The sequence below is a fragment of the Manis javanica genome, chromosome 17 (genome assembly GCF_040802235.1).
Source record: "Manis javanica isolate MJ-LG chromosome 17, MJ_LKY, whole genome shotgun sequence".
NCBI classification, from domain to species: domain Eukaryota; kingdom Metazoa; phylum Chordata; class Mammalia; order Pholidota; family Manidae; genus Manis; species Manis javanica.
In genome coordinates this window covers 12,380,237-12,393,711 of record NC_133172.1, presented here as the reverse complement: position 1 = coordinate 12,393,711, position 13,475 = coordinate 12,380,237, and the positions used below count along the sequence as shown (strand labels likewise).

Sequence of the window (13,475 nt, the reverse complement as noted above, 5' to 3'; positions counted from 1 at the left end):
TTCAAGTGTGTACTTTGCCTTAAATAAAGACTTTTTGCTGCTCAACTTACTGTGTTTTGTCTCTGCACTCTTCCTAGCCTCTTGGAAGATTAATAAGAAACCCCTTTTCTCACTGGTAAGCATCTTTGTTAATTCACTATTTCAATTTTCTAGAGTTAAGCACAGGCTTTACTCTCTGTCCTACTTCAGACAAGCAGGGAAGGGCTACTAAGATCTCTCATTGGGGCTTCCAAGTTCCCATCACCTAGGTGAACCAGACAGGACTGCAGCTGTATGATCATGCCTGAAAATCTCCTGTCTGAAAATGTCCTTTCTTTGCTCTGGGAAATTCTCAGAACATAATCTCACTCCATCTAATGCTCTGTGGCTCCCCCAAATCCTAGCATGCTAGGGGCTTAGTTTCCATACCACACAGATTCAAGAGGACACTGGATGCTTCAGGGGTTAGAGAGAAACTTGCCTTACACCAAACAGGAGTTCAATGAGCTTCCCTTTCCTCCCTCTGTTCTTCCTTGCTCTATGCTGCCTGCACAGTTGCTGCCATTCACTACTACTCTTGCTTTAACAAATTCCTTCCTTACCTAAACTCATCCAACCTGTTCAAGAATTCTTTCTCCATCAGGTCAAGAACCTCCCCCATCCAGCCTGAGGTTTCACCTAGTGCACAGGGAGAGACCTCCCCAGACACAGCTGCTCAACAACAATACTACAAAGCTACAGTGATGGAAACAGTATGGTACTGGCACAAGAATAGATAATGGATCAATGAAACAGAATAGAGAGCCCAGAAATAAACCCACAAATATATGGTCAATTAATATATGACAAAAGAGGCAAGCAAATACAATGAGAAAAAGACAGTCTCTTCTATGGTCTCAACAGTGGTGTTGGGAAAACTGGACAGCTACATACAAGAGAACAAAACTGGATCACTAACACCATACACAAAAATAAACTCAAAATGGATTAAAGACCTAAATGTAAGACATGAAAACATAAAACCTGTAGAAGAAAACATATGCATGAATATCAGCATGAGTAATTTTTTTTCTGGATATATCTCCCTGGGCAAAAACAAAAGCAAAAATAAACAAGTGGTACTACATCAAACTAAAAAGCTTCTACGCAGCAAAGGAAGCCATCAACAAAGTGAAAAGGCAACCTACTATATGGGAGAATATATTTGCAAATGATATAAGTGATAAGGGGCTAATATCTAAAATATATAAATAACTCATATACCTCAACACCAAAAAACAACCCAATTAAAAAGTGGGCAGAGGACCTGAATAGACATTTTTCCAAAGAAGACATACAGATGGCCAACAGATAAAAAGATGCTCAATATCACTCATCATCAGGGAAATGCAGATCAAAACCACAATAAGATACCACCTCACACCAGTCAGAATGGCCACTATCCAAAAGACAAGAAATTGTCAACAAGTATTGATGAGGATGGGGAAAAGGAACCCTCCTACACTGTTGGTGGGAATGTAAACTGGTGCAGCCACTGTGGAAAGCAGTATGAAGATTCCTCAAAAAAGGAAAAATAGAAATACCATATAACCCAACAATTCCACTTCTGGGAATTTACATGAAAAAACAAAATCACTGATCAAAAAGATATATACACCACTAGGTTTGTTGCACTATTATTACAATAGCCAACATATGGAAGCAACCAAAATGTCCAACAATAGATCAACGGATAAAGAAGATGTGATACACATACACAGTGGAATATTACTCAGACATAAACAAGAATGAAATATTGCCCTTTATGACAATATGGATGGACCTAGAGGGTATTATGCCAAGTGAAATAAGTCAAACAGAGAAGGACAAATACCTTATGATTTCACATATATGTGGAATCTAAAAAAGAAAACAAGCAAACAAACAGAACAGAAATAGACTCATAAACACAGAGAACAGACTGGTGGTTGCCATAGGGGAGGGAGGTGGGTGGATGGATGAAACAGCTGAAAGAGGATGAAGAGGGACAAACTTCCAATTACAAAATAAATTAGTCATGGGGAGGGAAGTAGAGCATGGGGAATAGAGGCAATAATACTGTAATTTCTTTGTATGTTGACAGATGGTAACTACATTTATCATAGTAAACATTTAGTAATGTCTATCATTGTTGAATCACTATGTTGTACATCTGAAACCAACATAATATTGTATACCAACTATATTTCAATTAACAACTTAAAAAAAAAGAAAGAAGCAAAGAACAGGTTGTGAAGAGCCTGGCATGCTGGGTGAAGAAGTTTGGATGTTATCCTCAAGGTGATGGAGAGCTGCATCTAGATTTTAGGCAGGGCATTAACATAGTATTTGTGTTTTAGGGAAATCACTCTGACTATCAAAGTGGAGAATAAACTGAATCAATGAGTTGGGGGAAGACGAGCTAAACAGGAGATATAATGAGGGAAACCCCAGGAACAGGACAGGTTCAGTTAGCTGTGATTGTGGCTTCCTTCTTCTCTAGGATACTCCTTTCCACCTCTAGGGATGTCTCTAGTACCTGCAATAGCACCTGGTAAACAGAAGGCGTTTAAGAAATGCTTCTTAGATACCTCACTCCTCATATCCTCCACACCTAATAGCATGCCTGACCCATGGAGGTGCTTGGTACATGCTAGTTGCTCCACTGCAGTAGCTTGTGCTATCAGCTACCCAGCACTCATTTGAAAGCAAGGTGGGTACCCTTTTTCCTGTGGTCACAAACCAGGCAAAATTACCTTCCAGGTTAGAACTGACCTTGAAGATAAATTCTGCATGGCCCTTCTCAAGATGTCTCCAAAGATGTTCTCCATCTTGTGATGCATCTTTGTTTCAAAGTAGACAGTGGGTTCTTTGGGGGCAGGTAAACGTATTTTTTTATTCACTTTTGTATCCTCATAACTTATTACAGTAGGTCATGGCAGATACTTGTTTCATGAATTTGAAATTCATTGTTTTGGACCTGAAATATGTTTCATGAAATATGTTGTAAATGTTGATTAGGAGCTGAGCCTGCCTCAGAAGCCTTCTAAGTCTATAGCCTAACAGAGGTTAACTGGGCATATCAAAGCCATGAGGAGAAGAACTCCAGGAGATGTGAGAAGTTAGCAGAATGGGAAGTAAGTTACTTCTCAGACATATTTAGCAGTTGAACTGAAACAATTTCAGAAAGGTTTCAAAGGTTTCAGGTTCTCAGGAAGTTCTATTTGGGAGATTGGGAAGCTCTAAAGATCTTTACCACCTATTATTATACCAATGGCTTTTGTTTCTCCTCATCCACTTTAAACTAGTTAAACTAGATGATTTACCAGGTTTTTCTGATTCTTTGTCTTTTTTTGTTTTTGTTAGGATTGCCCTACTGCTTTATGCCATTATCAGCATTCTTTAATTCTGGGCTGAAATGCTACACTCTTTCCATGAAACCAGGTGAAAGAAATAATGTCTTCCTACCCCAAACATCTCAACTTTTAGACCTCCACACACACACACATTGTATTTACTATATACTAAAATTAAATATGGGTTACTATTCTTTTTTTTAATCTGTATTATTAGATGCTCACCCCAGTAAGTGTAGTTACTGTCTGTAACAAAGGAAGATATTACAGTTTTGTTGACTATATTCTCTGTGCTGCACTTTTATCTTTGTTATTAATTTATACTATGATTGAGAGTTTGGGCCTCTTTATGCCCGTGACCCACCCACCCCAAACCCTCTCCCATGGTAACCACCAGTCTCTTTTCTTTGTTTATAAGTCTATTTATGTTTTGTTAGTTTGTTTTGTTTTGTTTTGTTTGATTCCACAGATGACTGAAATCATAAGGTACTTGTCTTCCTCTGCCTGACTTATTTCACTGAGCATAATACCCTCTAGGTCCATCCATGTTGTTGCAAATGGCAAGGCTTTGTTCATTTTTATGGATGAATACTCCATTGTATATATGTACCGTATCTTCTTGTGTTCCCTGCTTATTTCTAACCACCATTCTCTGTACTCTGTGTTATGACACACTCAACTACTTGCAGTTCCCTGAATGTAGGTACTCCCTCACACCACTGACTTTGCACATGTTGTTCTCTCTGCCTGGAAGTCCCTCTCCTCAATTTTTACTCCTCATTTAGAGTTAAGCTCAAAAAGAAAAAAAAGCCTTTTCGGATTGGTCTCAACACCTCCACCCTCACCCCAAGATGAGTTAGAAACACTCCTCTGTGCTCCTATAATACCCAATCTGTCCCTTAGTTACAGTACTTGTCATTCTGTCCTGCAATTGTCTGTCTGACTGTTTCTTTCACAAGACCATGTGCTCCTTATGGACCACTAAAACCCTCAGTTTTTTTTTTCCCATTATACACAGTGCCTAACATAATGCTTAGTATGAAATATGCATTCAGGAAATTATTTATTAAGGGACGAATGAATGAAAAATATCAAGCATTTACCAGAATCCATGTGTCAAAAGTCTTCCACTTAATAAATATTTTTGTTACCTATAAGTAGTATCTTACCAGATACTTTAAAAATCAGAAACAAAGATACAGTTTCTATATTTAAGTTTCTTTCAGAGGAGCAAGAGAAATTAAGTATGTTTTCAGATAAGAAAGGAGGCATAATGAAAATGCAACACTGCTATTAAAGGTGTAAAAAGGGCTACAGAGTGGCCACTTCCATCACCACATGTTTCCTAGAGTTGGTTTTTTAGTAGTAACTAGCAACAAGAACAAGAAAAGAAAAAAAACAAGAGAATTTTTTAAAAGACAGAGATTTTCAGCCAAGGATAACTGAAGCCTAACCAGAGAATTCCAATTGTGCCTAGGTCTGAACTTCCTTAGACAACAGATCCTGCTTCTCTGGCCCCTAACCAGCTCCCCAGAGGTTTAGCCTGACTTAGCTTTCACTGCCCTTTTTCACTAAACCGTGGGAAGTGCTGTGCGTAAGCTTGGCCGGTGCTGGTCACTGGGAGGAGAGCCCTTCTCCTTCTGCCCTTGAAGCGCCTCTCCTGAACTTCAGCCTGACCTGAGCATACACCGCAGCAGCCTCCTCTGCCCTGCCTGGAGATCACTCTTATTTTGAGGCCTTGGAATCAATCTCTTTTGCTCCCTGAAACTCACCATTTTTCTGTCTTTTGTTTTTAACCTCTCTGGATTATATGCCTTAGTCTGATCTTTGTCAAGGATGGTTCCATCCTTTAGGGTATCCAACTGGTTTCTTCTCCATCCCCTGCACTTGTGCTTCTTGGCCTCATTTCAGATGTTTTCCTGGAATGCCCCTCCACCTTCCTCTCCAACCTTCACACATGTACAAAGTTCACCTGTTTAGGAAGCCTTCTCTGACGGGCTTAGACCACAGGGCAGGTCTCCTACATCAGCACTCCCAAAGCTCTCACTGTCCATTACACTGTTGGCCTGGGTTATATTACATGCAGTCCTGATGTTGTGATTTTTATATTTTCCTGTCTACTATCTCTCCCCCTACCCAGACTATAAACTCCTTAAAGGCAAGGGAGTATATTTTATATTTCTCCCTACCCCCCAAATGCACCTACTCATGACTGAGAACCTTTATTGAGCACCTATAGTATGTAAGTTGCTGTTTTAAGTGCATTTGTATGTTATTTCACTTGATCCTCACAATTTTCTCACAAATAAGAAAACTGAGGCTCAGAGAAAATGAATAAATAGCCAAGGTCACACAACTAAAAAGTGGCAGAGCCATGATAGGAACCCAGGTCCCTTGGCTTCCAAAAGCCTTTAGGCATAAACCACACTGCCTCTATGCAGGGCAGGTGTGCCGGAACTGCTCACTGCTGACCAAGGCCCAGGGCCAGGCAGAGGGCCAAGGTACACATGACAAGGAAACAGAGCCAGCTTGATACTCCCCTCCTCTGAAGCCCACATCTGGGTTTCCCTGGGTCCCTACCTGGTCTCCTTATCTTCCTGGAATTAACCCTTCACCCTGTGCCAATTTTAAGCAGCAGCCCCACTCTATTTCACAGGTGGCTTATCTGGGAGCCCTGACCAAATAGGTAAGACATCAGGAAATGAAAAGCCTGAAGCATTCCTCTGAAGCAGAGTTTAAAAAGTAGCTCTTGAGCCCTGGCTCACTGAGAGGGAGCCCCTCCCTGTGGCCACCCAGTTCCAGCTCCTGTGTTTTCCTTTCGGGGCCTGTCAGGCAACTTTGGGATTGCAGGGATAAGACTTTTGCCAAAATAAGCCCTAACAGACCAAGGCTGGAAGAAAGCCTGACACTCTGCAAACCCTAGTGCTGCAGGGGGACCTACGTTTCTCCTGCTTCACCCCAACCCACACCTTCCATCTGCCCACATGGAAGCATGCTTCCCCACTCTGGTGGTAACATCTACCATTTACTGTGCGCCTATGTGTGTCAAGCATTATACCCAGTGCTTTAGGCATTTATCTGAATTCTTGTTAACATTCTGTGAACTAAACAGTCTAGTGCAATAGTTACAGACACAGACTCTGGGGTCACACTGTCCAATTTCAGAAGCCAAGCTCCAGCTTATATTAATTTGGGCCTTTTCCTTAACTTCTCTGTTCCTAAATTTCCTCATCAGAAAAATGACAACTACACTAGCACTTAATTCCTAAAAGTATATGAGGATTAACTGAATTAGTAAGTGTAAAAGTACTCAATATAAGTTAGCTATTATTTTAGTTATTATGTGGACATCATCTCCATTTTACAGATGCAACAACTGAATCTTCGAGAGCTGAAGACATTTGCCCAGGTGACACAGTTAATAAAGGACAAAGCATGGATTTAAATCCAGGTCTGATCTACCTGATTCCAAAGGCACATGGACACCTGACACATACAACGCTTGAAGCCTCATATTCATTCTCTCCCTCCCTCTCTCTCTCCCTTCTTCTCCCTCTCTTTCTATTTCTTTCCCTCTCTCTCTCTCACTGTACTTAGGAAGCAGCTGGGCTAGTAAAGAACTACAACAGAGCCCAGGTTAGAATTAGGTTCCCAGGGTCATCCTGGAGAAATGGAAATGTGCAGGGCCCAGAGCCAACCCTAAGAATGTGGAGTCTGGCAAATTTTTGTTCACCGTACCCCCACAGTAAGGGACATCAGGCTTAAATGAGTATTAAAGGCAGTACTGAGGGGAAAAGGAGTCAACAAAAGGGCATCATGAAGCCTTAGCAAAGTGGGTTTTCAACAGAGGGGAACCCTACAGAGTTGACTTGGCCCCTTAGTATGGGAGAAGGGATTCAAGATTAGTATGGAAGCCTCAGAAAAAAATTTGGCACCAGTTGATCTGAGCATTTTTGTGTATATTTCTCTTTACCCTGCCCTTAGCTACTATCCAGCCTCCTGGTCTAAACAGAGTAATTGTAGTTCTGTTTCCTAGAGACAATTCTGAAAGGCCTCAAATTGCCCTGCCTCCTCACTGCTAATATTCTTAAGAGTAGCTAACAAATCTTGTTTCCAGGCCCCTAAGGAACACCCACTCATTCTCCATCTCTGGAAATGTTTGAGGGCATGCTCTCCTATCTTGAAGAGCTGAGAGAGAGGCTGAGGGAGTTGTCATCCCCACCACATCATCTGTCACAGCCTTTCCTAAGGAGCCCAGTTTCCTACTCCCATGGTCACTGCACTCCTGAAAAAAAGAGTTGGAAAGTGCAAGAGGCTGGACTGCCCCACTGTGTTCCACCAATCGCTCCAGTATCTGATCCTGCCTGTGGTTCTCAGAGTTCCCAAAGGCTCACTAGGGATCCAGGGCTGGGTTCTGAGAGAATTAAGCCCAGAAATCCTTGTTCAATAAAAGACCAACTATTAGCAACTCAGGACAGAGATTGAATTTCATTACCTTTGAAAATTCAGCACCTGGCAGTTGGTAGTTAAGTGACAGTATCAGTGAGATTAAATTGTGTTTAAAGGTTGGAATGCCTAAATATTGGTTAGAAAGAAGCCACAAATTTGGCCTGTTTCCTGCTTGTCACCTTGCCTCTAATCTTCCTAGAATAGGATGATACCTCTGCCATAGAAGCTCTCAAATCCTCTGAGTCCTACTCACAAATCCAAGGGTGGTGATGGCTAAATAATCAACTGTTCAGGAAGATCTGGTGTTTCATCCTCTGCCTCCCACATCCTCACACATTACACAACCAAGAATAAAACATGGTCAATTTCAGACAAGATTAAGGAAATTTCTGACATCTTTTTTAATCAGCCTTCTGACAACACAAGTTACCGGTACATTGCATAAAAGCAGAAACAGTAAGAGAGTAAACCGAGCTCCTGAATCACTTCCTCTTAATATCAACTGTCAATGACCCCACACTCTGACCCCGGGCCACACACCCAGGCACATGTAACACATGTGTGCACATTCACAGCATCCACTCTAAATTCTTAAGTGGCAACAGCATACAAGACATTAGGACACCACGTGGGTTCACATATGTGTTATGCAGGCCCCCAGACAATATTAAGGATATAACCCCACACTACCTTTCACCATAAACGAATGCTGGAAGCTAGAGCACGCATCTCTGCATCTCTCTGTGCCTTGTGTGTTCTGTCAGGTTCTATGAGGAAAGTGGAAACATGAAGCAGAGACCCTGATGGCTATGAAAAGAATTCCTGCTGTTTGTTTACAGGAACCATAGTCAGGAAACAGCCAGGAAAGTTACTGAAACAATCACAGCCCATTCCAGAAACTGAAACCAAATGTGAGGCTCAGGGAAAGGTTGTGAAGGAAGCGGGAGAACAGGAAGGGAAGCCACATCATCCCAAAATGTGAGAAGTCTGTGCAATGGCAGGGAACCTACCAAACAGGCCCTCCAGTTCCCTAGGGCATTGGGGGGCTCCTGGCTCCAAAGACTCTCCTCATTACAGCCACAGTAGACATCACACACTGAAACATAGAGCTGTGCAAGAAAAGGCACAAAGAGAACTCAGCCTGCTCATGTGGGGCAAGGCAGGCACAGAAAAAGAAGCATTCGGCTCTGCCACACCTGCCCCAGCAGAGCCGGGGCTCTATGCTACTAATGATAGAACCAGAACTTGAGAGTAAGAAGGAGCACAGAAGATTATCTCACCCAAATTCAACAATTTTCAGGTAAGAAAACTCAAGCCCAGAGTGGGTGAGAGAATTTCTCAGGGCAACAAAGGAAAGTAGTCGCTTAACTGACACAGAACCTGTGCCTCTGGATCTCCTGAGGATCTGTGTGAACATCCCCAAAAGTGAACTGTATAAAATCCCCAATCATACTCACTCAAGGTAGGGGGTATAATGGATCAGCCCTTCAGACTTGCTAACAAATGAGAGAAGAATTCTGGTTCCTGCTTATTTGTATTGCCTCGCCCAGAGCCTTATGGAAACGGCCCCTGCATTTCAGAAAAGATGCGGATGCCTCAGACCACTGCTAAGGGTGATGGGATTGTCACTTCATGTCTCAGGCTGGATCTCCACTGTCCCCCCCCACTCTCAGCATGTCCCTGCTCTTTCACAGTGAAGCAGCTAAACTTCAGAAAGCTCCAGCTCCACCTCCACTGTAAGTCTTTTGGAAAATAGGAGCTCTGAATTAAGATGGGGTTAGGAGGAAAGAGGAGAAGGATAGGAAGGACTTTCAGAGAAAGATAATAGAGCAGAGCAGGCAATCAAAACACACGCTATGAAACAGTTTAACATTCATTATAAGACATAAAAACACAGTGTACATTTAAAGTTTTGTTGAGAACACTGTCTTCAGGGCAGAGGAGGAGGGGTGAGAGCCTGGCTGGGTCAGAGGAGCCACAGAGCACCTGCTCCTCTCTGTGCGCACTTGCCCCACTGGGCACCAAACCACACCTTCGTTCCCCTGCTCCTCCCCCAGTCTCTGTCCCACCCAGGTGCTGAGGCTCCCCAGGGCACAGGTAGAGAAGTGAAACCCACCCCTTCAGGGAAGTGGGAGGGGAGAGGGCATTAGAGGGGGAGAAGTAAATGATGAGAGAAAGGAAAATGTGAATCAAAGATGCTGCCTCAAAATGTCTCCTTTAGCATAAATGTCGGCATGATTTCACCCTTTCTCGGAACAGAATGCACCCCTCCAATAGCCCCAAGAAAGAAAGCCAACAAAGACTACATTGTCAGTTTCACAGAGGACAAGACCCAACTGCGTGTAAAGACCAGACTTCCAGCCCCAACTCAGTTAAGTCTCAAATATCAGTGTTTGAGAAATGCAGCTTTCAGTTGGTCCAAGGTGAGACCTATAGATCTCTCTTTTTAATGAACATCCCAGGTAATTCTGATATAGATGGTCTGAGGACCACTCTGTGAGAAGCCCCACCTATGGCTTCCCTTTGCCTTCCTAGTCTCACCCCTCCCCCTCTGCCCTGAAGACAGTGTTCTCAACAAAACTAAATGTACACTGTTTTTATGTCTTATAATGAATGTTAAAGTGTTTTACAGTGTGTGTTTTGATTGCCTGTTCTGCTCTATTACCTTTCTCTGAAAGTCCTTCCTTTCCTTCTTCCCTTTCCTCCTTTCCCCAACTTAATTCACAGCTCCCATTTTCCAGAAGACGTACAGACAGTTAGAATGTGACACCCAGCAAAGAACATTTATCTGGCCAAAACCCTACAAAGTCACTGATCAACAGAGAGAAGGCTGGTGAAGAGTAGAACTCAACCCTGTGCCTTGTGATAAGGACACCAGGCTGAGCAGCAGGGCACAGGTACAGAGGTGGGCTCTCTCCTCCCTCTTCCCCATCACTGCTCCCACCAGTCCCTCCCTCCAGCCTCAACCTCCTTCTAGAGCCTCTGCCCAGCGCCCAGACTCTATTTCCACCTTTACAGTACACAGGCATCTCATCTAAACATATCCAAAACTGAGTTTGGCATCTCAGTCTCTAGCCAACCCATCCCTCATCCTTATCTCAGGGCTAATGACATCTGAACCACCCAAGAGCCCAAGCCAGACTCGGCTTGAAGTCGTCTTCAGGCCCCCTCCTCAGTGCATCCTCTCTGGTCAGTTGCTGAAGCCTACCAGTTCTCCTAATGGCTCTCCTGCCCCTGCTCCACGCCCTTGATCTCCAGTTCAGATCTGACTCTCGCGTGGACTCCGCACAGCCAAAGTTCTCCTAACAAACTGTTGGTGGGAGAGGTCGGCACCAAGTATGTTGAGGGGAGCGTTGTGTATTTTCCTCGGTTCTTGTCCCCGACAAAACCAGCTGCCAGATCACACGTCCTGAAATACAAATCTGACCAGGTTACTTCCTACTTAAAGCCTCTGGTAGTTCCCCACATATAAGGAGTCCAAACTCCTTAGGCTGGTTGTCAAGACCTTCACAACTTGATAGGACCCTACCCCTCCTATCAAAGACAGCCCCAAAATGAAACCAGGCCAAAAATATCCACTTACTCCACCCTGGCTGAAAAGGCTCACCAACCAGGTACATTGTACCTGAGAATTGGTCCCACCTTATACAGACATTAGCTAAATTTATTTTATCTGATGATGGATCCTGTTGACGGAAAGAAACTCCTCAAGTGAAACTCCAGTTTCAGTTATTAGTTTTATTTGAGCCAAGGTTTAGGTCAGCTGACCAGGAAACAGTCCTTCAGCAGAAGGAACTTGCTGTGGAGAAAAGCCTTTCTTACAAGGTTATACATTTGTTAACAAAGGATGTAAGTCACATATCAATAGCTATATTCTACAGATCAGTACACACCGAAATTGACGGCATAGGGTGTTTATTTGATCATCACCCAGGCACAAGGTGATTTCGTAAAAGGTGATTTCGTAAAACTATTTAGATATAAAGCAGATGTACAATGTTTGCCCTGCAGACCATAAATCGGGTCTTTGTTTTAGATTACCCAAGCGTTAAGGCCAGGCATTTCTCCGAAGCAGTATTCTTAGCATTTCTTCTTGACAATCCTTGTGCCCTAAAGGGATGATACAGATTTCAGTACAGAGGAGGAGGGAAAATGCATGGTCAGGGCATTCAAGCTATGGAGCTTGAGTTCACCTAGCCAATTCTCACTTTGCAGCAGGCAAAGCTAAAAACAAAGCTACTAATTCAAGGTCAGGGCTTAGTTACCAGTACCAGCCCCAGTACCCACATCCCCTGGCTCACAATTCTGCTGCTTCTGCCAACAGGCCTCCAAGACTACCAAGCACAACCGTCTAGGATTCCCACAACCTTCCCCTTTCCCGGGATGCCACTCAGGGCTCCATACCCAACCCCACAAGCCTGCAGATTCCAAGATGACCCGAAGGAACAGAACAGGAAGGCTCAAGCTTTGGCACCAGTTCAGGGTGAAACTCCTGGGGCCAAACACAAGGGCCTTTGAATATAGAAAAAAATAGTCCCATTGTCTAAGTGGGTGGAACCAAACCATAGCAGGAGCAAGGAAACCAGTTTTGTGCTCAGAGATCAGGACTTGGCGGTCTCATCAGAGATGAGGGTGGAGAGGAGGAGGGGAGAAAGGAACATATACTTTAAGAACATAGAGGCAATTACAACAGTTTTTACTCACACATTTTTTGTTGTTGGGTTTTTTTCCCCCTCACGTAGTACTCTACAGAACCTCTGGGTACCCAAGGATCTAGGAGGGCCAGGAAAAGGTGTGGCTCCTTGGAGGGTGAAGGAATTAAGATGACATGTAGATGGCTCCATTAGTAGAGAAAGTAGCCACTCTATCATTTCCCTAATTGCTGGTGAAAGAAAAAACACACAAAAAAAATCACAGCGACACATCTATCCCAGAACAAGGAAAATAAACACTCCTGCAAAATACAGGCGACCTATTTGGGGATGGGACCCTGCTCACCCCAGCACTGCAAGAAACAGAAAGTGGGAGAAGAGAGCTCAAGATGGCAGTGAGTAGGGTGGCAGAAATCTCCTCCCAAAACCATATATACTTTAGAAAATACAATAAATACAACTATTCCTAAAAGACCAAAGATACAGTACAATAGCCAGGCTACATTTACATCTGTGAGAACTCAGCATCTCATGAAAAGGGTAAGATACAAAGCCGTGACCAGCGGGACCTGAGCACTCCCTCCACCCCAGTTCACTGATGGGAGGAAAAGAATCAGAGTCAGGAGGGAGTGGAAGCACAGGACTACTAAATAATCAGCCCTAGTAATCTGCACCAGGAGCACAGACACACATTGCATGGTGTACTAGATATTAGAGAAATGGAAAAGTAAAATCCAAGATGGAGACTCCAAGCGGGTCACCAGAGCCTGGGACAAAAAAAAAGCAGGCGCTTTTTAAAAGTCTTAAAGGGACAAGGGCTCAACAGCTGGACAAAATCGTGCCAGCACACTCAGCCCAGCAGGCTGGGAATCTTGAGGAACTTCAGATCCCCTAACCCGTTGGTGGGTAAAGCAGCCCCAAAGCCCCTCATGGAGATGAGCAGCCTGCCATTCATTCCCCCCAACTGGCGCTGCAAGCAAACCGGCTGACCCACCATACATGCAGAGCAGCCAGAGGACAG

At 43.6% G+C, this 13,475-nt stretch overlaps 1 long non-coding RNA gene across 1 annotated transcript in view; it reads right to left on the bottom strand.

Annotated features, from left to right (window-relative positions):
• LOC140847163 (uncharacterized) overlaps positions 1-10,990 on the bottom strand; it is a 79,748-nt gene extending 68,758 nt beyond the window's left edge. Inside the window, exon 1 of the long non-coding RNA XR_012126849.1 lies at positions 8,493-10,990. This is a non-coding gene — a long non-coding RNA (uncharacterized lncRNA). The remainder of the gene's footprint in view (positions 1-8,492) is intronic.
• Between the last annotated feature and the right edge of the window lie 2,485 nt (positions 10,991-13,475).